Source organism: Zingiber officinale, chromosome 5B (assembly GCF_018446385.1).
Source record: "Zingiber officinale cultivar Zhangliang chromosome 5B, Zo_v1.1, whole genome shotgun sequence".
NCBI lineage: Eukaryota > Viridiplantae > Streptophyta > Magnoliopsida > Zingiberales > Zingiberaceae > Zingiber > Zingiber officinale.
Window position 1 is genome coordinate 116,450,121 of NC_055995.1, and position 25,998 is coordinate 116,476,118.

Sequence of the window (25,998 nt, forward strand, 5' to 3'; positions counted from 1 at the left end):
TATATATTTCTGATGAGTTAATTAAAATACAAGTAATTGATGACTAAAAAGGTGAAACGGATGGGAGTTGTTAAATGGATTAGATGTGTCTTTTGATGTCTTCTAGCCAATCGAGTTTATATTACAATACCATCAATACAAGCTTCTTCTCCCGTCAATATCTTTCTTTATTGTCTATAGAAATTTTAAATAAATGGCTAGAGAATTATTTTACATAAAGTTTGTCTTTATTTAACCCTATTGATAATTTAACATAATCTCCTTTGTTTTTTATCTAGGGCGGTAAACAAGCCTTAAACTCTCTGTGGTGTTTAAGATTCTTTAATAAGATAATTAAATTAAGTTAAATCAAAGTCTAAAATGAAGTAAGTCATTCAAGTTTGGCATGATTCTTTTTTTTTTCTAAATTTTAATTTGATTCATTTAGATGTTGTTGAATTCTCAATTAAAATTTATTTGATTGTTTAAAATTTTAAATTTTTTAAAATTATTTAATTAGTTATTAAACTTGATAATATAAGCTTCTTTGTTCAATTTGAATTTATTTATTTATTTTTCATATTCATAAGAGTTTTAGTGAACATTGTTCATGAATAATTTATAATTTTTGTTAATAAACATTAACTAGCTGAATACATATATATTGAAATTTATTTATTTAGTTTAACAAATTATTTAAAATTATTTATTTAATTGACTTTATGTATATTGAACAAATAAAAATAAACTCTTATCAAATCAAATACCAATATTATTCATGAGTGTTTGGTACATTTACCATCGTACTTGGTAGAGATCTTTTATAAGCTCATATTGAGGTAAACTATTAGGGTAATCTTAGCTTCTTTTTTAGAGGCATTAAGCGGTTCGCCTATCAAGTAAATCTAAACTTAATTAAGTTTTGTAACAAATATTCAACTTTGCTTCTTGTTGAAAACTTAAAGAAAACAAACCGTTAGGTAAATATATGTTGGCAAGTGTTTGTTTAGTGATATGCAATTTTTTTATTTATTTATTTATTTAGAATTGGTAGACAGATAGGCTTGTTTAATGCATGAGTTTAAAAGTTAGTGATGAGCGATTAAAATAGAGAGGATCAAAAGATTTTTGGGAAAGTCATTTACCATGGCTTTGTATGTTTGCGAATATATAACAAATAAAGAAAAGGAATCAACGGTTTGATCTTTAAAATTTGAGGATGCTTCGTCCAACGATGAATATGATGAGATGACAAGAAAAAGAAGGAAAGGATCATAGCCACAAAGGTCGATATCATGTTCAAAGTTAGATATATTATTATTATATTTTAAATTTAAATGTTGATTAACTAACTTGTCTAAAATTAAATTCTTAAACTAAGTCATATAACAATTAAGAAGCTCTCCTGGATTGTGTAAAAGACTATTTTCATAACTTGAATCCGAGATAACCAAATCACATAACAAAAAAAATTTATGATCGAGTCATGACTCCTCTTCTAATATCCTATCTTTCTTCTAAAAAGAATTTACTTTATAAGATTATGTTATAAAAAAATAGGTCCTCTGCATTATAACAGTTTTAACAAAATTATAGTATTTTTGATAAAAGAAAAATATTTTAGTTGAAACTACTATAATATTATAAAATTAATCGAGAAAATCGGAAGCAACATTTGTTTTTATTTGTGACCTAATTAAAAGTTAGAAATAAGTTCTATTATTGTTCTAATGATGCGGTTCTTCTTTTGTCAACTCTCCTTGCTCAGATTAAATAATTAGAATTATATATATATTATTTGAGAGGAAGAGATAATCATAGTTGACTTTTTCAGGATTTCGAGCGCCATATATTTGTTCATATTTCCCCAAAACAAGATTTATTTACGTTAAATCTCGATGAATTCCATGCGATACAATAATGTTTTTTTCCTTATCGAAGTGAAAATTTTCACTTTGACATCTTAATTTAGTTTTTTTAAAACTCCCCATTACGAGGAGCATTTTAAAAAGGTAGATTTCCGATGGCAAAATGAAAAAAAAAATTCTATATCACACAATGTTATAAATCAATTCATAATTCTGGGCCACGACGGCCCATTTAAAGCCGAAATCTGGAAAAAAGGATGGCGTCGCCCGGACTCGAACCTGAGACCTTCAGTGTGTTAGACTGACGTGATAACCAACTACACCACGACACCAGATGATTAAAGCATCATAGAATTATTTAAAATGAAATATTTAATCATGCATTTAATATATATATAACAATATCTATTTAATGCCAAAATCTGAAAAAAAAAAAGTGGCGTCGCCCGGACTCGAACCGGAGACCTTCAGTGTGTTAGACTGACGTGATAACCAACTACACCACGACACCAGATGTTGTAAGAATCGTAGAATTATTTTAAATGACATATTTAATATGCATTTAATATATATAGAAAATAATATCTATTTATTTAAAGAATTATTTCCTTTAAAAATATTTATACTTTCTACTGCTTTTTGAATTGCGTCAAGTATCAAAAATATTTTATGTGAAATAATTAAAATCTTATATTGTTATTTAATTAATGGTTAAGGACGATATATAGAAGCCCAATGTCAATAGTTTTAAAAGTTATATTAAAAAGAAAATTAGCGCATATGGTCATAAGCGGCCTCAAAAAAAGGACAGTTGAGTTTTGAAAAAGATATTTATTAATGAACACCTCGATGTTAGACTAAGTGAATTTCTTTTGAGTCTTGAAGAGGATCTTTGAGCTTTGAAAATGACATTTATCGATGTATACCTTAGTCTCAGACTCAGACTGAGTGAATTTATTTTCATCTAGAATTTAAAAAGAAGATCATATTTTACTAATGCATGAAGGATCTAAGTACAAAATTTAAGTATTTGCTTGTGATAAGTGAAAAATATGACTGGTACTCGAGGTCCCTAGGTACTATAAGGCTTCAAAAGAGCAGTGTTCCGTAGTTGGCCCAACGCCTTCCCCTTCGAGTCCTCTAGGTAATGCTCTTGAGTTCAACTTATCACTGACTTGGTAAGATCGTCCCCATTAAGGTTCCAGCTTCCTCACATCTTCAATTGGTTTGATCTACTTCTAGATGAAATCGTCGACTTAAAAAGTGCAAGGATTACTCTTTTATTGTAGTTATGGCACATTTATTGATGGTAGGCCACGAGTCAAGCGGTTGCCTTCACTCAGATTTTGTTGATTAGGTTGAATTATAGCATCCACTTGTTTCACTTGTAGGAGTTGTAGGCGCTTACTCGAGCAAACTCCATGATGATCTCGACGAGGACGAGTGCTTCCCCTCCGTAGACAAAGTGAAAAGATTGTCATGCTTCCTCGAGGGGTTGTTCGGTAGACTCAAAGAATATTCGACAATTCTTCCTCTCAACTATTGTCTACATGGTCAAGCTTAATTTTGAGGCCTCGTTGTTGACTTCCATTTGTCCATTGCTTTAGGATAGGTGACTAAGGTAAATGTCTATCAAATATCAAAAGCTTTGCATCACTCCTTAAGTTTTTATCCCTGAAACTACTAACCATTATCCGAAACTAAGATACGAGAAAGACCATATTGATAGATGATATTTTTCCATAGGAACTTAAACACCTCCTCTGATCCTTCATTATTCATGGCAGGGGTTCAATCTATAAGTATCTTGTTGTGATTTTGGTGTGATCAATCAGGTTAAGTTAAATTTTGTGTATGTTTGATGTCTTATGTCTAAGTATATAGGAACTTCGGAATATAAGAAGTCCAGCGAAAGATGCGGCTAGCGAGAAAAATGGCACGGGAGAGAGTCAACGGGCTCAGTGCGTCTGAGGACGAGGTGCTACAGAAGAATATGCTAGCAGACGAAAATGAAGCATGTGGTATTTCCAAGAGATGAGAAATCGAAATAGAAGTTTGTTTAAGGAAAAGGTCAAAAAAAAAAAAAAAAAAAAAAATTTGGATGAGTCTTATTTTGGAGGACTAAAATCATCTAAACAAATAAAGCTGGAATGGAGAAAAATTGGAACAGTCAACCTGTAAACTTCTTTTGAGTCTTGAAGAGGACTTTTGAGCTTTGTCATTAATTGGTAGGCTTGTTTAATGCATGAGTTTAAAAGTTAGTGATGGGCGATTAAAATAGAGAGGCTCAAAAGATTTATGGGAAAGACATTTACCATGGCTTTGTATGTTTGTGAATATATAACAAATAAGAAAAGGAATCAACCGTTTGATCTTTAAACTCTGAGGATGCTTAGTTGGACAGTGAACATGATGAGATAACAAGAGAAAGGGAGGATCATAGCCACAAAGGTCGCTATCATGTTCAAACTTAGATATATTATTATTATATTTTAAATTTAAATGTTGATTAACTAACTTGTCTAAAATTAAATTCTTAAACTAAGTCATATAACAATTAAGAAGCTCTCCTGGATTGTGTAAAAGACTATTTTCATAACTTGAATCCGAGATAACCAAATCACATAACAAAAAAAATCTATGATCGAGTCATAACTCCTCTTCTAATATCCTATCTTTCTTCCAAAAAGAATTTACTTTATAAGATTATGTTATAAAAAAATAGGTCCTCTACATTAAAATAGTTTTAATAAAATTATAGGTAGAAAATCGGAAGCAACATTAGTTTTTATTTGTGACCTAATTAAAAGTTAGAAAAAAGTTCTATTATTGTTCTAATGATGCGGCTCTTCTTTTGTCAACTCTCCTGGCTCATATTAAATAAATAAAATTATATATATTTTATTGAGAGGAAGAGATAATCATAATTGATTTTAGAGATGTAATCGAGTAGAACCGAGTCAAAATTTGAATATTTGAGTTTGACTCGTTTATAATCGAACTGTATTTGAACTTTATTTAACGAATATATTCATGTCTTACGAGCTTATTCGAGTTTTTATCGAGCCTAAATGAGCTTAATAAATATAAATTATAAATTTAAATATTTATTAAAAAAATTAAATTATATATTTTAAAAAATTATAATATTATTATTAAAATTTATAATTTTATTATAATAAATAAATTTAATATATTTATCTAAATGTTAGTGTAAAATTTATAAATTCAATATAAAAATTATTATTTTTTTATTTTAAAATTAATTTATGTGCTTAAAGAATATGTTTCTTAGTTAACTAGAGTCGAAAATTATGAAACTTGAGTTTGATTTATTTATTTTAATAAATTTTATTAAATGAGTTTTTATCAAATCGAGATCAACTTGATTTATTTACCCTTAGTTTACTTTCTCCAGATTTTGAGCGTAATATATTTATTCATATTTCCCCAAAACACGATTTATTTACGTTAAATCGGGATCAATTCCATGCGATTCTTATCGAGGTGAAAATTTTCACTTTGACATCTTAATTTAGTTTTTTAAAAAACTCCCCATTACGAGGAGCATTTTAAAAAGGTAGACTTCCGATGGCAAAAAAATAATAAAAAAAAAATCTATATCACACAATGTTGTAAATCAATTCATAATTCTGGGCCATGACGGCCCATTTAATGCCGAAATCTGAAAAAAAATGGCGTCGCCCGGAGACCTTCAGTGTGTTAGACTGACGTGATAACCAACTACACCACGACACCAGATGTTAAAAGACTCGTGGAACTATTTAAAATGAAATATTTAATATGTATTTAATATATATAAAAAATAATATCTATTTATTTAAAGAATTATTTCCTTTAAAAATATTTATATTTTCTACTGCTTTTTGAATTGCGTCAAGTATCAAAAATATTTTATGTGAAATAATTAAAATCTTATATTGTTATTTAATTACTGGTTTAAGGATGATAGAAGCCCAATGTAATATTTTAAAAGTTATATTAAAAAGAAAGTTAGCTCATATAGTCACAAGCAGGCCTAAAAAAGGACAGTTGAGTTTTGAAAAGGATATTTATTGATGAACATCTCGGTTTGAGACAAAGAAATTTTTTTTGAGTCTTGAAGAGGACCTTTGAGCTTTGAAAATGATATTTGCTAATGTACTAAGGCATGAGACTGAGTGAATTTGTTTCACGGAGATATAAGAGTTTAAAACGAAGATCATATTTTACTAATGCTAGAAGGATCTATGTACAAAACTTAAGTACTTGCTTGCAATAAGTGAAAAATATGACTAGTACTCGAGATCCCTAAGTACTCTAAGGCTTCATATGATCAGTGTTCCATGGTCGTCAGCCCAACGCCTTCCCTTCTGAGTCATCTAGGTAATGCTCTTGAGTTCAGCTTGTCACTGCGCTGAAAAGATTTGGGCACGCCTATAAAAATAGGCCTCCACCAGACCTTCAAACAATAATGACATCTGCTCTACTACATTGTACTCCTGCGATGCTGCAAAACTCCTCCGGCAACGTGTTGCTAAGAGTTTTTTCTTTCCTTTATTTTGTTGTCGATATTTCCTCTCAAAGTTTGTGTACTTGCATTTGTAACCTTTTGCGAACTGCTAGTTAATTGTCCAACGAAAGCACTCAACGAGTGTGAGTCTTGGAGTAGGAGTTGACGAAGGCTCCGAACCAAGTAAATTGGTTTGTGTTAGCATTGTTTCGCTTTTATTTTTCAGCTGCTTACTCTAACTCGCTACGAATAATTTTAAATCGATATTCATCCCCCCTCTATCGACTTTCATGATCCAATAGCGGGGGTGCCGTCAATTCACTTTGAAGGCGCCTCCAGCAGCAATTCCAACCTCCTTTCGCTCTTTTGCTGCTCCGATCGTCTGGATGATCGCGACCATCCGAAATAGGGCACACCCTGACCCATTTTTTTATCTTCTCCTCGAGCAGACTTCCGCTCCGGCTTCTCATCCCTCGGACCGTTGCGCACATCCTTCTCGTCCACCAATGTACTCTTCCGCAGCATCTCGTCCTTCAGATGCACCGAGCCCGTCGACTCCCTTTTCGTGTCATCCTTCTCGGTAGTTACATCTTCCGCTCGACTTCTTATGTTTCTAAACTTCTGCACACTTAGACACAAGGGTCAAACACAACAGGACTTAACTTAATCTGGTTGATCATATCAAAACTACCACGAGGTTCTAACAATCTCCCCCTTTTTGATATGCATTAACCCAGGTTCAAGTTAAGGAAAAAAATAATGCAATAAAAGTATTGTAAAGAAATTACAATAATAACATTTTAGAAACATTAAGTATAATGTTACAAAATTTTAAAATCTCCCCATAAAATTTCAAACTTGTACCTATTTCTCTTCCTTTGACCACATTAAAAAATAACATATGAAGTTAGAATATTTTGAAGTTAATTTTGAGGGGTACTTAATAAAATGGTAAACAGAATGGTTAAAATTTTTCATAAAGTTATACTTTGTATTAAAAAAAAAAATGACGAAAAAAATATTTTGTAAAAAAAAATCTAACTTTGTTAACAGAGTAAAAGTTAATTAAATATTTATTTCGATAATTGACTTCCAGGCTGTGGCGAGGCACTATGCCTTCTTGGATATTGGAACAACAACCACTTTCTTAGACAAAACTTATTAAAGAAATTAATATTCAATTTAACTCTTTTATAATTAAAAGAATTTTAGTCTAGGTATGATCTTGGAACCCAATATAAGTTCCTACCTACTGGATTAATCAGAAATTTTGGATGTACATAATTTTTAGGAATATTCTTAATTTGTCTCTAGTGATGTCTAATATACCAGTTCAAATTATTATATCTCCTAATATTTTAATTTTTTAAGCATGCACGATTTTTCAAGTATTCTATTTCTGTTTTTAGTTTATCATTTTCTATTTATATTTTTAAATTATCAAACAAATATAATGGGCATGCTTTTGCTAATTGTCTTTTCAAATCATTATTTTCTTTTTCTAGTTTTACTAAATTCTTAGAAAGAACTTTAATGAACTAAAAAGATTGTTCAGGTGAAAGAACGCGTACCTCACTTATCTTAAGTTCTTATGTTCTTCCTTCATCGCAGCATTCCTCTGATGATTCTCTTCCTTCGTCGATGCCCATCTTTGAGCTGGTTTCGTCTTCCTTTTGATGGTTTGCTAGTAGGGCTAGTCCGGCATAGGCTTCGATTTCGAAGTCGGAGAACGACGATTCATCCCATGTGACTTTTAAATTATGTTTGGGCCGAGCTGGCTTCTTATTCTTTTCCTTGTCTTTGTTCTTCAGTTTTAGGCAGTTATCCTTGATGTGCCCTTCTTCGTTGCAGTTGTAGCATCGGACCACCCTTTTGTTTCGATAATATTTTCTCGTCTGCGATTTAAATTTATTAAATTTAATAAATTTATTAAATTTTCTTACTAGTAGCGCCACTTCATCTTCGTCGATCGATGCTTCGGAGTCAGAACCTTCATTCTTGGCTCTCAAGGCAAGATTGTTGTTCGACTTTCGGATTTTTTTAGAATTTGCACATCAAGTTTCGTGAAGTTTAAAAGTGGAAAACAAATTCTCTAGTGTACTACCTCGAAATCTTTAGAGATGTAGTATGCATCTACTAAGAATAACCATTCTGGAGTTCCTGGGAAGGTGTTGAGCGCATACTGGATTGAATCTTGGTTCGTTACTGATTCGTCGAGATTGTTGAGCTGAGCGATGAGTTCTTTGATTCATGCTTGGAGTTGCGCTACCTTTTCTCCATTGTTCATCCGCAGGTTTGTTAGCTGGGTTCGGAAGATGTCTCGCCTTGCTAACTTTGCGTCCGAAGTACTTTCATGAAGTTCTAGGAACTTCTCTCAGAGCTCTTTGGTGGAGTCGTAGATGCCAATTCGATTTACTTCCTGGGGTGGAAGGACGCTGAGCAGATGAAATTCTACTTTACCATTCGCCATGAAATCAGCTTGCTCGTTCTTCGTCCACTGGTATTCTTCTTTGTCTTTCGGAACTACAAAATCATATTTCATAATTAACAGAATCTCAAAATCTGTTTTAAAGAATACCTTCATCCGACGTTTCCATTGTGTGAAGTCTCCCTCAAATTTTGGTGGGTGGATGCTTGCACTGGCCATCGTCTTATTGCTTCAGTCGGCGGTTAGTCCTTCTGAGGCAGTTTGACTCTGATACCACTTGTTGGACCAGTTAGGGCCGGCAAGAGGGGGTTGAGTTTATCTGTCAAAAAGTAAAACAAACACTTTTTTCGACCGTTCAACTCAGATTAACAACAATAGTATAATTAAAATAAACAGCAAGAAAATGAAGAAAGAGGTGCAGGATTTACTTGGTTACAACCTAGATGGTTGTTAATCCAAGGACAATGAAAGCTCTAAAAATCTCCTTTAGTAAATGCGGAGAAGCCTCTTACGCTAGTTAATTGCTTAGACTATTGCTAGAAAAAGAATACAAGAGTTGTTATCTATTTCTTATGTCCAATGGTCCTTTTATAGCCTCTGGAAAATTTTATTCGTGGTTTGAAGGCCCCTTTCATAGAGCTGGAAGGCGCCTCTAGCGAGGCGCCAAAGGATAAAGCTTTATCCTATGGCAACGACTAAAATTAGCCTGGTCGAAGGTGCCTTCCATAGGGCTGGAAGACGCCTTTGTACTACTCATCGAAAGCCCCTTCTAGCCATGGAAGGCACCTTCCAGAATGAAAGTGCAGGGGCGCCTTCAATTCACTTTGAAGGTGCCTCCAGCAATAATTCCAGCCTCCTTTTGTTCTTCTGCTGCTCTGATCGCTTGGGTGATTGCGACCATCCGAAATAGGCCTCACCCGGACCCATTTTTTGCCCTTCTCCTCGAGCAGGTTTTCGCTCTAGATTCTCATCCCTCAGAATGTCACGCACGTCCTTCTCATCCACCAGTGTACTCTTCCGCAACACCTCATCTCTCGCATGCATCGAGCTCGCTGGCTCTCTTCCCGTCCCATCCTTCTTGCTAGCTGTGTCTTCCACTCGACTTCTTGTGTTTCTAATCTCCTGCACACTTAAACACAAGGGTCAAAGACAACAGGACCTAACTTAACCTGATTGATCACATCAAAACTACCACGGGGTTCTAACAGGCACCTCCTTGACGCACTGCTAAGCAGTGACGTGCCAGCCGCATCTGGGCACCCAGACTAGGATAAGTTTATAATTTGTAGAACCATTGCGATACGGATAAAATTTTATCCACACCTAGGCGCTTGGAGCCCTTCCAAGCACCCAGAGCCCTTCCAGGCGCCCGGAGCTGCAACAACAGTAAACACTAAACAGTCAGTTTCGACCAGTAGACTATAAATAGAGTCATAGTTTCAGTAGTTCAAAACAATACTTGTAAACGAATTATGTACTTTAACTTCTAATTCTGTTCTTTACTTTTTTGAGTTTTCAATATTGTAAGAGGCTACTCCACCTTTGGGAGAAGGAGATTTAGTGAGCTAAATTTGTTTTGGATTAGCAATCATTTAATTGCAAACCAAGTAAATATTATTCTCTTTGTTTACTTTAATGCATTTAACTTTCTGTTATTTAATGAGTGTTTGCCTAACTTAGTCCAAAGATCGAGAAAGGATATTTTTTTTTTAATTTCATGCAATTCACCTCCCTTTTGCCGACTACCCGGGGACCTACACAACCTCCATCCGCTTGGAGAAGTAGTTGACCGATACCAAGAAGAACTTCTTCTGATTGGATCCTGTTGGGAAGGGTTTGACAATGTCCATCCCCTATTGGTCGAAGGGGTAGGAGGTGGTGGATGCCCTCAGCAATGCCATAGGAAGTTGAGAGAGAGATTTTGATGCTTCTGGAAGTTGATGCAGGCACCGACAAGTTGAGTCGTGTTAGCTTGCAGGGTCGACCAAAAGTAACCCGCCAATAGAGCCTTTTGGACGAAAGTCTGACCACCAACATGCTTTCTACAACTACCTTGGTGAATCTCTTATATGATGTACTTGGCATCCTCGAGCCTAAGCATCTGAGCGGGTTCGGTTCGAGATTGGCCAATCCCAGAACCCGCCCCTCTAGAAATAATGAACTCGAATTCGGATCCGTCACGCCTACTTTTTCAATCAGCCCCGCCTTGACCCGGCTCAAAACCTGACAGGTTGCCCTGAACCCACTTCTAAACCCGGTCAATGAGTTTAGACTCACCCCGTGTTTGACTGGGTTTAAATCCGCCCCGAACATGGTGGATTTAATACGGGGTCGAGTTTAAACTCTACCAGTTGCCATCCCTATCTGAGAAGGGGATATGAGAAAACACTCTTATATAAGTTGTCTCTGATAAGGACAAATCGTGTTGCTCTCCTTTTGAGTAGTCAAGTATGCTCTGGGTTGTCTGACATGGTTCCCATCGCAGGAAGGAGAGTAGAGGGGTTCGCCAATCTACCAAGTTATCTAACTTAGATGCTTGATCGATCGATGCGATCACATGAACTTGGACAATCAAGTCATCCAAAATATATGCAGCCAAGGCGCTGGCCATCTTGGGGAGCCCATCGGCCTTTTGGTTTTCAGCTTGAGAGATCTTCTAGAGGATGACTTCATGGAAATCAACCTTCAATTTTTTTAAGGCCATGATGTAGCGCCGAAGTCGATCACTCTTGGTTTCAAAAGTCCTATTCAGTTGTTGTGCAGCCAGTTGGGAGTCTGAGTGATCATTCATGCTTTCAATTATGATGTATTATAGAAAGCATCTGCTCTCTAAACAATTAGTTGTTTGGATTCAGCCTGAAACCATATCTCCTCAGTGTGCCATAGGTTTCTTCAATGTTACTGATATTTCTCGGCCTTGGTGGTCTTGATCAGGATGTCATCCATATAAATTTCCACATTCCTTCTGACTTGGTACTTGAAGACTCGGTCCATCAGCGGATGATATGTTGCCCCAGGATTTTTTAGTTTAAAAGGCATAATCGTGTAACAAAATGTTCCATTAGAGGTGACTAAGCTGACCTCTTTTTGTCCTCCATGACAAGAGAAATCTGATGGTAGCCCTAATATGCATATCCAGCATGCATATGAGCTCACATCCCGAGATCGAATCCCTTAATTGGTCGATTTGGAGGAGGGGATAATAGTATTTTAGACACGCTTTGTTGAGATCCTGAAAGTCCACACAAATCCACTTGCCTCTAGGCTTGGGCACCAGTACTATATTCACCAACTTGACTAGGAATTAGACTTCCTAAATGTGTCAAACTTTCATCAACTTAGTAATCTCAACTCTGATTACTTTGTCTTGTTCCGGCCTGAAGTATCACTTTTTTTGTCGGATCGACCACAATTCAAGTCGGTGTTGAGTCGGTTCTTCATAATATCGGGTGATATGCTTGTGATCTCTTTGGTTGACTAGGCAAAAATGTCCAAGTTATGAGAGAGACATACTATTACCTTTTGCTTTAGCTTAGGGGAGAGGCCAGTCGCAACCTGAGTCGTTCAGTTTGGCTACTCTAGCACTATTGAAACTTCCTCATGCCCCTCGGCTAGCCGAGAGACAAGTAGGTCTTGGATGGTCTGAACTTTGGCTTCTAGTGTTCTCTGAGTTTTATGCAAATTTGCTTGTGTTATTTCCATGTAGCACTCATAGCGACTGTCTGATCTTCTATGATTTTGGCTACTTGATCATACACTGGGAAATTAATTTTTTGATGGTAAATAGACACCACAGCTTGGAACAAGCTCATGGTCGATCACCCTAAAATGACATTGTAGGCAGGTGTGTCTACCACTATGAAGATAACAATCTGAGTTTGTCATAGGGGTTCTTCTCCCAATGACAGTGGAAGACTGATTTGTCCCAGTGACTCCACCTCATGTCCAGTAAACCCAAACATCACGGTAGATATGGGTTACAACTTTGTCGGTCGATTTGCATCTGGTCGAAAGCCTTTTTGAAGAGCACATTGACTAAGCTCCCTATGTCGATGAAGACTCTAGCTACATTATAGTTAGCTATGATGACTCATACCACCAGCGCATCCTCATGATGAGTGGTTACCCCTTCTAGGTCTCAGGAACCAAACTGATTGGGGCAGCCACCTCTAGTCTTATTTTATTATTAATCTCGTAGCTCTCGATACTTTGACCATGAGTCTTTTTTGTTTGATTCGAGTCTCTATCAATTATGCCTCTCGAGATCATATTAATGGTACTATAATAAGGGGAATTTTCCCTAGCGACCTTGGAAAAAACATCCTAATGATGCCGAGTCGGCTCTTGCGACCTTCTCCTTGAGGTTAAATCCCTTTGATGATCAACCTAGCAATATAAGTTTTCGCCTCAAGCATACTTGGTTGGAGACCGTCGAGATGGTGTCGGGGATGATTTTTGACAGACAAGCGAGCCTTGGCAGCACAATCGAGCTAGTTCTCTAGTATATTGTTGGCACTCATGGGTGAAGTGCCCATGAGACCAGTGATAGGAGCAAAAATGCCTCGATTTCTCATTATCTGATCTGCTTGGTTCGAAGGGTGAGGTTGGGGATGCTTCAACGTTTGCACTACTCTCTCCCTCATTAGAGCCGATACATACCGATAACTCAGGTATTACTCTTTTTGTCAGAGAGGGGGCTACGGAGCTTTGATTTTAGGTTGGGTTATTATCGGTGTCAACCCACTGACCTATTTCCTCTTTGCGAATTAGGCTTCCTCAATGTTGATGTATTTTTTATAGGAATGTTGACGGTTGGCTAAGGGGGGTGAATATTCTTGAAATTAAAATTAGATAAATCTCTTCCCTTCAAACTTAGCAAGGATACAATATTAATTAAAATAAATAACGAACATAAAAAAATAACAAAAAGGTAAGAAGACTAAGGAATTTTTACTTGGTTGCAATATAGATGGTTGTTAATCCAAGTCAGTTGAAAGATCCACTAAAATTCTCTTTCGTGAAGGCAGAGTAGCCTCTTATAGACTTTGAAAGCTCAAAAACTACTTTAAATACAATAATTGATGAATAATTCCTAGTTCTCGGGCTATTTATAGCCTCCTGAGAAAAATTATCGTTATGCTGATGTGACTTGAAGGTGCCTACAATACAATAGCATCTAGGGCGCCCTCAATGGATTAAACTTCATCCACACAGCCAACGTCTTCAACTGCTCTACCGCATGAGAGGCACCTTCAATGTGATTGGAGGCGCTTCGATTATTGTTCATCCGAGGCACCTTGGGATACTATTCATTCGATGCGCCTTAGGCATATTGGAGACGCCTCAGGTCCCGAATTTAGCAGTTTCGCTGTCAAAACTTGAGGCACTTCCAAAGCCATTAGAAGCACCTCAAGCACTATTAATCTGAATGGTCAATTGTTGTATTAACCATTCTTTTCCCCGTGCTCACTTGGGTGATGCTTCTGCCATCTGGAATTGAGCTCACTCAAACTTAACTCTAACATTCTACTTGAGCAGACTTCCTCCCCTACTTCTCATCCCTCGGATATGCTACGTGCATTCCTTCTCATCCACTAGTGTACTCTTCTATAGCTTCTCATCCCTCGGATACATTGAGCCCATCGACTTGCTTCCAGTGTCATCCTTCTTGTTCACTGCATCTTCTACTTGACTTCTTATGTTCTTAAGTTTTTGCACACTTAGACACAAGACATCAAAATTATAAAACCTAACTTTCTCGGTTGACTACATCAAAATTAATACAGAGTACTTGCACTTTTCAGCACTACCCAGTAATGGTGGAAATTGTTGGTGACTTCTTTACTAGATATAGATAGAAGTCTTCTTCCAGCAACCCTTGTGAGAAAGCGCTCATCAATATTTTTGAGGTCATAGAGGGGACTTCCAAGGTGACTCGGTATAACCATCAGATATACTCTCTTAAAGGCTCTCAGATCTTCTGCTTCAAGGCGAACAAGTTAAAAGGAGTCATATAATACCGCTAGATGCTATCGATAGGAAGGTGACCTTAAAGTCATTAAAGGACTGGATGGAAGAGGACAGTAGTCAACTAAACCAATACTGAGCTGAGTCCAAGAGGTCGTCAAAAAGATTCAACACTTGACGTCGTATGTGTATTGGTGTAATAGATTGGCATTCTCGAACTGACCAAGATGGTCTTTAAGATCAACTAAACCCGTGCATTATCCTAGCTGAGAAGGTCGAAAGTTTCACGACAGTTCATCTTCTAGTACGTGGCTCAAGAAAAGAGTGTCTTGCGGCTTCCCCTCTTCAATGAGTTTGAGCCATTTTCCTTCTAACCGTGTGAGTGTTCCTTGGGTAGGTTCACTATCTTGTTTGGTGATTGATAAATACCATTGGGGGAAGACCCATCAGATTTGATAGTACTTAGCTAGGGATGGGAGACACCTTAGTTGAGGCGGTGAGCACTCCTTCAGGGGCTGGATTCATCGACGGGAACCTTTGTAATATTTCTTGCATAAGCTGATCGACTAGTCATTGAAAATCCTCTCTCATCGTGGTGATAGTCTCCTCACAAACTTTGTCGTTTGTGGCGTATTAATCTTCAACAGTTAATGTTCTCCCGGTTTCCACCATCTTAGCGGCTTAGGTTAGGTGATTTCCTATAGATGACACTAATTTGTTTCTATGTGAGATAGCTATCGAGTGAGTCGGTGGAGAACAATTGTTGTGGTGAGAAGTCCTTCTATTCCGATGGTGAGGAGAGCTTCCAAAATCCTTGCAGCACTCAACAAGAGGTTAGAATGGACGCTGAGGTTGGACTCGATGTGACTAGTCTGATGCTCAAGTCAGTACAAGGGCTACGGGAAAAGAAAGCAGTGGAGAGTTTAGATGCGTATATGCGCGTACATGCGTTTACTGAAGCGAGCTTCCTTTTATACCTTGGCCATGTTCAAATCGTGGACCGCCACATAAGCCACCATTCCCCTATCCACGTCTCTAGTTGCCCCCATATTCTTCATTTATGCTTGCACCCATGTTCTTCTCTTACCCCTGAAGATGTCTAGCACAGGCAAGTCCAGAGGAGTCAGGAGTGACTAAGCTGAGGGAGTTAGGTGCGATAGAACTAGAGAGGTTAGGAAAGACCGAGCTAGGTAGTAGTGATCGAGCTGAAGGTATATTGGGTGGTCAGGAGAGACCAAACTGATTGAGCTCGAGCTAACCAAGTGATCTGGGGGTAGTTAGGAGAGACCGAGCAAAGGGAGCCCAAGGTGATCGAGCTGAAGGAATGTGAGGTGACCGAGTTGAAGGAGCTAAGTAGACTGAGTTGGAGGAGTAGGGTGAATCAAGCTGGAGGAGTGGAGTGGACTGAGCTGGAGGAGTTGTGTGGACTGAGTTGGTTGAGCTAGGTGAACCGAGTTGGAGGAGCCAGGTGGACTGAGCTATAGGGGTCTGGTCTTGGCTAGGATCTAATCTGACCTAATATGATCTCCTTTACTTGCATCTCTGCTTGATTTTTAACCAAGCATTTTGACTTTTGACCTGATTGTGCCATATATGGTGGCAAAAAGATGATTCATTCGTCCTAAACGCCCATGTCAACTCGTCGCAGGGTCAATACGGAAGAGATAAATCATGGATGAATATTAACCTTTGGCATAATGACTAATGCATGAGGGAGGTATTTACCTTAACTATGTTGAAATTCGAACCCCAGACATCATAATGACAATACCTTATGCATTAATCACTAGACCGTCCAAAAAAAATTAACAGTGCCATATATGGGCTCGTATATCTTGGACGTCAATATTTATAAACATCATTCGTAAATATTTATAAACATCATATGCTAAATCTTAATTAAGCTTTCGGTGGCAAATATTTACCTTTGTTTCTCATTGCCAACTTAAAGGAAACAAATGGTTAGGTAAATACATGTTGGCAAGTGTTTGTTTTAGTGATATGTCATATTTTTTATTTTTATTTTATAATTAGTAGATAGATAGGCTTGTTTAATGCATGAGTTTTAAAAAGTCAGTGGTATATTAAAATAGTGAGGATCGAAAGATTCTTTTACGTTATAAAAGAAGAATAGGTCAGACACCTTCTAAATAATAGATTTGTTAAAATTATTTCATATTATAATAGGTTTGATAAAACTATTTTATATTATAATAATTTTAATCAAAACTACTGCAATATTATTATTAGGTTTCATTTGTGGCATAATTAAAAGTTAGAAAAATGTTATATAAGTTATTCTAATGTTATGTTCCTAATACAACAAATTGAATGATGCAGCTCTTCTTTTGGTCAACTCTCCTCGCTCATATTGCACAATAAATAAATAAATAATTATATATATATTTTATTTGAGAGGAAGACATAATCATAGTTGACTTTTTCAAAACGAGCGTAATATATTTGTTCATATTTCTCCAAAACAAGATTTATTTACGTTAAATCTTGATGAATTCCATGCAATACAATAATGTTTTCCTTATCGAAGTGAAAATTTTCATTTTGACATCTTAACTTCGTGTTTTTAAAAACTCCCCATTTCGAGGAGCATTTTAAAAAGGTAAACTTCCGATGGCAAAATGAAAGTATCCCATAGCACACATGTAATAAATCAATTCATAATTCTGGGCCATGCATTAGTTAGAACGGCCCATTTAATACCGAAATCCGAAGAAAATTTGAACGTCATGAAAAAATTATGGCGTCGCCCGGACTCGAACCGGAGACCTTCAGTGTGTTAGACTGACGTGATAACCAACTACACCACGACACCAGATGATTAAAGCATCGTATAAATATTTAAAATGGAATATTTAATCATGCATTTAATATATATATAACAATACCTATTTATTTAAAGAATTATTTCCTTTTAAAATATTTATATTTTCTATTGCCTTTTGAATTGCATAAGTATCTAAGATATTTAAATAATATTTTCGTATAAAATATTTTATATGAAACAAATAAAATCTTATATTATTATTTAATTAATGGTTAAGGATGATAGAAACAAAATATCAACACTAATAATTTTTAAAGTTCTATTAAGAAGAAAATTAGCTCAGAACCTAATAACAATAATCAAATCTTAATATCACATCGCCTAACCACTTTGCAATGCACCACTGAGAATAGTCTTTCTCTAGCTTCCAAAAGCATCAATTTGGATGATTCTCTTTGGTCCTTTTCTATTTTCTCACTGAGAGCTTCTTTCAAAGTGTATCAGATGTCGCCCCTGGCTATGATATAAATACTTATCCTTCGATTTCTTGCTATGGTATACTGTAGATATTTTTCTCTAGGATGAACAATTAGAGAAGTCAACTGTTGGGCTAGAAACCACTTGTATTTTTTAATAAATTTCGATGATCAGTGAAAATAAGAGTTAAATATTTGGATTAATATCTAAGAAAAAAAAAACTGAATATGATGCCAAGTGCCACCATTGCCGCACAGAACAGAACAGAAGCGATCGTCACCAAAAACATAAAAATGGCAAGCATAAATCTCACACGACGACTGCAGATAAGATTCACAAGATAATGATCCAACTACAGAATCTAGCAACAATACCTCCATTGGATTCTATAACATTAAGTCAACTATATGTTTCACGTCAACTCTTGGATCTCTCCAATTGCATCTGAACCTTTCAAGATCCTCAGCCTCCTCCTACAAGAACTAGTAAACATTCTGCGTTAGAAGAAGGTGAGTGAAGGGCGCTGGAATTTTGTTTTATTTTAATTTTTTTATAAAAAAAATTATACAAGAATAGAATTGCTCCTAACAACTCGCATGTTCGATAAAAATATGTTCGATCAATTAAGAAGTTCTTGAATGATTGAAGTACACCTTGATCGAAATATAAGATCGCTGGCCTCTTGTGTTGGTATTCAAAATCGATACAAAGAAAAATGAAACTAGATACGCAGCGGAATTAAAGAACTAGTTGTACTTTTTTTTTTTTTTGTACCTAAAGACCTCTTAATCTTCTGTCGTATTCCTCTCCTTTTCTTGGATGTCGTGTGAGCGACGATCTACCAAGAACAAAATCACCCTCATTCTCTTATCTTCCAAAACTGCCGGCCACAAAAAGGAGTCTCTAGGATGGGGTACTTTCTAATCTTCTTCCTCTCCTTCCTCTTCTTCCTTACGTTTCTCTTCTTCCTTTTCTTCAAGCCGTCGGCCACCAAGAAGAAGAAGTGCCGCCGGCCCTAGCTAGGCGAAAGGGGGAGGCCTTTGCAAGGTGAGAAAGGGGCGGCCCTTGGTGGAGGTGGCGCCGGCCCTAGGTGGGGTTGAAGGTGGCACCAGCCACAAGGAGAAGAAGAGGTGGATGTGGCGCCGACCCTAGGTGGAAGAGGGGGCGCCGGCCACAAGGAGAGAAGAAGATTGTGGAGAATTAGAAAGTTAGGTTTTAGGGGTCACATCCTATTCCTTTTTATAGACTTGCCGTCGGTTACAAGTAAAGAAAAATTAACAAAATTTTATTTAGAAAAAATCTAAACAAACTATGTTAAACCAAACCAAGTTAAGTTAAACTAAACCAAGTTAAGTTAGACCAAACCAAGTTAAGTTAAATCAAACCAAGTTAAACCAAACCAAGTTAAACCAAACCCAATTTATGGATGAGTGGATGCGAGACTTTATATATAGAGGCTACAACAGGGACCTAGAGGAGGAATTGGTTTATGTCTCCCGATGGACTTGGGTTTTCCGTGTTTGCCCCGAACACCCAACTCAAGTCCATCAACAATAACCCATACCACTAAAGGGTTATTATTGAACTACCGCACCAATTCCATATTACAATATGGGCTCATTCTTATTATGAGTGCGTTAATCTCCTCATGTTTAAGATATCGTATGCCCGTTAATTAAATGAGTTATTGACAACTCAGTTAATTAACATCTGTGTCCAAAAGTAGTACCACTCAACTTTATTATCATGTCGGACTAAGTCCACTTGTAGGATTTACATGATAATTCTTATGAGCTCCTGAAGGGGACATCATCAGCCTAAATAATTAGGACACAGATTCCTTCTATAATCAACAACACACCATATAAATAGTACTATTTCCCAACTCATCGAACCTATTGATTTAACGAATAAATCTCATCCATTGATAAGTTAAAGAAATAAATACTAAGTATACGTGCTTGTTATTATATAGAGATTAAGAGAACGCTCATCCATAATAACAGAAGTTCTGTTCTTTTATATAGTCAATATAAATTGAACAACCTCAAATGATCCTTCTCAATACACACATAGTGTACTAGTGTAATTTTATAGTCAAGATAAACTAATACCAAATTATATTACAACCGTTCTAATAGTTTATCCTTATCCATCTTGGTTGTGAGCTACTATTTATAATTTATAAGGAACTGTTAACATGATCTTCTGTGTGGCACCACACATCATGTTATCTATAATATAAATTAAATGGACAACTACATCGACATATATATAAATATAAAATGTAGACATTTGACCAAAATGATTCTTATTTCAAAATATTTCAAAATAGATGTTCATACAAAAGCTAGGCTTATAGTATACATCCCAACAGGTGAGATCATCTCTTAGTTGAATCATACAACAATATTTTCTCATCTTCTCGAACGAAGAAAGTAACGAAAAGTTTGGAATGTTACTTGTGTCACACATTTTTATCGGCGATAAGGGAAAATATTCTGAATTTGCAAAACTAAATTTAGACTTATTTGTTGAATGACTTGAAATGATAATTTCAGATTGTTAAACTGGGAAAGATTAATTGTTTGGGATAGCTGAGTTGTCTGGAAGATGATTGCCTTGAATCGTCGAGTCCGAGTCCCAACTAAGTCCAAGTACCAAGCGCAGAGTCGGCTGAATGCTCTGAGTGCCTAGTCAGGGGATTCGTCACCCGATTACCGAGTACACTGCCGAACACTGAGTCGAGATGCAAGTTGCTCGAGTGGATGATGAGTGTAGCCGAATCGAGATGAGCTATCTCAAGTGGATTCCGAGTTTAGTCGAGTTGAAAAGAAGCCACTAGAGCATATCCCGAGTGCAGCCGACTGTTGAGTGTTAATCGAGCCCGAGTGAGTCGTCTGTGTTGGAAACCCAAGGTTGTTTTGATGTGATCAACAAGTTAAGTTAGGTCCTGTGGTATTTTAACCCTGTGTCTAAGTGTGCAGGAACTTAGGAGCACAGGAAGTCGAGCGGAAGACGTGGCTAGCGAGAAGGATGGCACGGGGAGAGAGCCAACGGGCTCGGTGCGTCTGAGGGACGAGGTGCCGCGGAAGAGTACCCCGGCGGATGAGAAGGAAGTGTGCGCTGGTTTCGAGGGACGAGAAGCCGGAGCGGAAGATTGCTCGGGGAGCAAGAGACACAAATAGCGAGAAGGTCGGCACGGGAGAGAGTCGACGGGCTCGGTGCGACCGAGGGACGAAGAGCTTCAGATGAGTATGCTAGCGGACGAGAAGGAAGCATGCGACAATTCTGAGGGACGAGAAGCCGGAGCGGAAGCCTGCTCGAGAAGGCCGGAAGTTGGGTTCGGGTGAGCTCTATTCCGGATGGCCGAGATCATCCAAGCGAGCGGAAGACCCGGATCGAGGCGAGCAGCACCGGAGCAAAGGGGCCGAATCGAAAGTCAACTTGGTTGACTTAGTGGTCCAAGCGCCCGAATCCATTCTGGGCGCCCAGACCGTCCGAGCGCCTAGAACCATTCCGGGCGCCCGGAGTTGGACTTTGACCAGGATCACGTTTGATCACGTCAAACGTGATCCGTTACGTCGGGGATAAAATTTTATCCCCCTCAGGGCGCCCGGAACCCTTCCAGGCTCCCCGACCAAGGCTATAAATAAAACCTTGGTCCAGAAGCTAGACAATGAGACAAGTAATTCATTTTCCAACACTTGTACACCTTTTTTTAGAGTTTAGCTTCTTTATTTGTGCGCTTCATTGTTGTAAGAGGCTTCTCCGCCTGAAAGAGATACTAGTGCGACATCTTCCTTGGATTAACAACCTCCCCGGTTGTAACCAAGTAAAATCCCTGTGTGTCTCTTCCTTTCTATTTTATTTGTTTACTTCATTTATGCAAGTGTTTATTTGAAAAGTCGAGAAGGGTTTTGCTTTTTGTTTTTGCAGGCTATTCAACCCCCCTTCTAGCCGGCCCCAGTGGACCAACAGTCTGTACCTAGTCGGAAAGTGATGTCAAGGCCTGCACTGGACACAATATCTTTAAACAGATTTTCCCTACCTCCTACGGTGCTTAGATTACATATGAGCAAAAAAATTAATTTATTCAGATGAAAAAATATTGATTGACCAACTTAGACAAAATTTACCTCAACCAGTCTAACATTTGAGGAGTATAGTTGTGCTTGTACATGAGTCAACTTGGTTCAGTGTAATCTGAGCCCTGAATTTGCACGTGCACATACGCGTGAGAGAGAATTTCTCCTCATGCATATATTTACATCATATATGCATGTGCAATAATATAAACCAATCAATTAGCCATAAAACTCCTAATATAGGGATAAAATTTCATGCAATCTCTCACTTCCATCCATCTCTTTTCCATTTAAATTTTCAACAATCTCTCACATGAATGGAAACAGAATATATTACATCATTTAGCAGTTAGTTGAGTCCAGTATAGGACATGTACAGTTGAGTCCAGTATAGGACATGTAAGTTTTACTCTTTGAACCTTTCCTTTTGAAGATCTGTTTGCTTATTTGCTGACAGTAGACATGATGCCCTTGAACTGTTTTACCATCTGTGTAAGTATTGACATATCTCACCCAGGACTCTCTCTAATACAATTTAATTCTCATGAGTATTTTCGTTCTCGGTCATGAACATGTCCAGTTCTCTGAGAAATTTAAGAATTGCGTCTCTAATTCTTTTAAAAGTGGTCCAACTTATTTCTCACATAGCTAATCTCTTAAGAGTATTCTACATTACTTTATTGAATCATTAAAAGTCGTGCGCCTAACTTCCATCCTTCATTGATCTATTGGTTTGTTCCTTACAGTGAGCAACTTTGTTGGTGCAATTAGGCTATTCTTTTAAACCTAGTTCTTGGGATCTCCAATCTGCATAGGTTAGATTTCCTCTGCATCAATATTTCTCATCGACATCAAATTCATTGCTCGTGATAATCTTACAACTAATTCTTGGTTTAACCCTTTGCTTATCAGATCTGTTAGGTTATCCTTTGACTTTACATGGTCAATAGTGATAACTCCTGTTGAGAATAGTTATTTAATGGTATTATGTTTACGATGTATATGTTTAGACTTATCATTATACAAACGACTCTGTGTCTAACCAATTGTTGATTGACTATCGCAATATATGCAAATTGTCGATATTAGTTTCGACCATTTAGGAACATTTTTTAAGAATTATCACAGTCATTTAGTCCTTTCACTATATTTGTCAAAATCTATAAACTCAGATTTCATCATGAATCTAGTTATTACCGTTTGTTTAGAAGATTTTCACGAAATGATTATATTTCCCAAATTAAATATATATCTACCTATAAACTTTGAGTCTTTCATATCAGATATCTAATTCACATCACTATATCCTTAGATCATAATAAGATATCTGATATAATGCAGTCTATATTCACGAATATACATTAAGTACCTTAGTACTCTTGTTATCTCTTTCCAGTGCTGAACACCTGGATTACACGTGCACTACAAGAAAATCCTCATTTAACAACACTCAAATAACAACGGTTTTATGCCAAATTGTTGTTGTTTTGCCTTTTAACAACGGTTTTAACAAAAACCGTTGTCTTTTAGCAGTTTTTTTGGCCTACGACAACGGTTTTTAAAAACTGTTGTCTATTTATATTTTTTTTGAGACTACGACAGCGGTTTTTAAAGACTACGACAATAGTTTTTGAAAACTGTTGTCTATGTGCGTTTTTTTGTGATTACGACAATGGTTTTTGAAAACCGTTGTCTATTAAGTGATGTTGAATACTGGTGTTTTTTTTCCCTTCGTCGTTTTCCCCTTCGTTAATTTTTGCCGCTGCGTTTTTTCTTTCCCTCCCCCCGAAATTTTTTTTGCCGCCGCATTCCCCTTTACCTTCTCGATCCCTAAGCATTTCCGTCCCTCTTTTCTCATAATCTCTCGCTCACCGAAGCCGTGCAGGAGTAGCAGCAGCCGGGAAGAGCAATTATAGGGCGACAACGAGGGTTTGGATCATGGGAGCGTGTGCGACATATCCGACCGTGGAGGAAGGCGTTGGGGAACAAGGCGGCGACCTAGGATCGGCGCTAGACGAGACTCGCCGGAGATTGACCATGCCATCTTTCACCCTGCTCCACTCCTCCCCGCCTCCTTTTTTTTCCCTGCGCCACAACACCATGAACCTTCCTAGGGTTTCGATTTCTCTACACGACGGCGGCAGCATTGGACTCTTTCGTGAAATCCGACGGCTGAGTGAGTCGCGTTCCCATGAAGCAGGGCTTTGCATGGGAGGGGAAACGACATCAACTTGTAGCCGTATGGGGTTCGCCAGCCAGTCGCTGTCGCGTCGCCCTTTGAAATCGCAGGCCCTACTTCCACATCTTTATCATCCCGCCTATCTGAAGTCAATCCAATGGTGACGTCCCTGGACTCTAATCCACTTGCCTCTTGTTCTTCTCGGAAATCAATTCTTATTAAGATAATGAGAAACATTATCCTGGATACTTTGTTTTTTGACAGGCAATTCGCTTATTCGAAGCATCCTGGAAATCAAAGTATTCAAGTAGCTATTATCAAAGAGAAATTTTGTTTTATTTTTCTTTCTCAATGTAGATTGAGGAATTGTTTGTTTTAGTTATCCATCCTATATAGTGCTTTATATCTGAATTTGTGTGATTGATTATTATAGTTATTCACTGAAAGAGAACAAGGACATCCTAACTCGCTGGGAAGATGTCATTGCTGGAATAGCCAAAAGTCTTATTAAAGAGCAAAGCCCTAAACAGTATGCACATGTTCTTTCTATGGTGCTTGTTGTCACCAACTATGATATTGTAATGAGAAAAGGGGTTGATTTTGCATTTTGTTAGACAGATTATATATCATCCGTGGGAAGCTCTAGAATCTTATTGAGCATGATGTTTCACCAGATTTTATATTCAGCGTATTGTGTTTGCTTTTCTTAGACTTCTGACGCTTCAGCTGATAGTGAGAATAATTTTTTTCTTCCCTTTTCAAAGAGAACAATATTAATGTTCTTCCATTCCTGTGTCTACAGACCCTTTTTGAGGAACTGAAGAAACATTTGGATGAACATCTGAAAGCCAAGGTTGAATTCCTCTATCATAAATACCAATATGTAAGCCTGAAAATTTCATTTCAGTACCTTAATACTTATTTGTCTCTAACTTTCGCTGCCCTGGTGCATATATGATACTGAGTAGCAACAAGATTCTGATAAATGGAATGACTCGAAGAAGAACCTCCGTTACTTCATGAGGATCGAAGGTAGTTTTCTCACTTCTTTATCTCACAACTCTCACCAGCATTATCAAATTCGAATAGATTACTATAGCGTATGATTTTTCTTTACAGAATTTACTGCTCATTTTAAGAGTTTGTACAAGTCATTCATCACGAAGAGCGACACCGAACCCAAGCACTGAACAGGTAAAAGCAAATGCACCAGCCTCCCTACTTCTTGGAACGGTTAACTTCCTCTCTATATGATTTCACAAGCACATTCCTTATTCAGGCACAATACGAATTGGTAGAACATTCAGAATTGCCGATAATATCACTCAAGGTTCCTCCTTTGGAAATCAATTCTTAGGATACTTTGTTCAGTGATGGTGGGACAGGTAACATAGTTCTGATTTCGTCCCTTTTTTTTTTCCCTCTTTCCTGGCGCAAGTCGTCATCTTTGCCAGCATCTTTGTCAGCATGATTTAGTTTACAAATCAGTGGTTCACGATCTATCCGCTTAGGAATACGAAGATTCAGAACTGTTGTTTTATTTATCTCGACCTCTATTACGTGAAATGTCTATCTAGAAATTGCTTCTGCTGGTATGGAATTAATATTTGTTTATGTTGATTAAGCGTTCAATGCTGGGCGATTCCTGAATGTGTAATGACGGAATGCACAAAATTTTCTTTCATGAATGTCTTTCGCCCCCCCCCCCCCCTTC

The 25,998-nt window shown here is 37.3% G+C and overlaps 1 long non-coding RNA gene and 3 other non-coding genes across 4 annotated transcripts; 1 reads left to right on the plus strand and 3 right to left on the minus strand.

Annotated features, from left to right (window-relative positions):
* Positions 1-2,105: 2,105 nt before the first annotated feature.
* On the minus strand, positions 2,106-2,179 carry TRNAV-AAC. The gene has a single exon. It is a non-coding gene; the product is annotated as a tRNA-Val (tRNA).
* Positions 2,180-2,284: 105 nt separating this feature from the next.
* TRNAV-AAC lies at positions 2,285-2,358 on the minus strand. The gene has a single exon. It is a non-coding gene; the product is annotated as a tRNA-Val (tRNA).
* Positions 2,359-17,514: 15,156 nt separating this feature from the next.
* TRNAV-AAC lies at positions 17,515-17,588 on the minus strand. The gene has a single exon. It is a non-coding gene; the product is annotated as a tRNA-Val (tRNA).
* A 7,317-nt stretch (positions 17,589-24,905) lies between these two features.
* On the plus strand, positions 24,906-25,482 carry LOC121987762. The gene is made up of 4 exons (XR_006113720.1): positions 24,906-24,972; positions 25,087-25,167; positions 25,253-25,316; positions 25,404-25,482. It is a non-coding gene; the product is annotated as an uncharacterized LOC121987762 (long non-coding RNA).
* Positions 25,483-25,998: the final 516 nt, after the last annotated feature.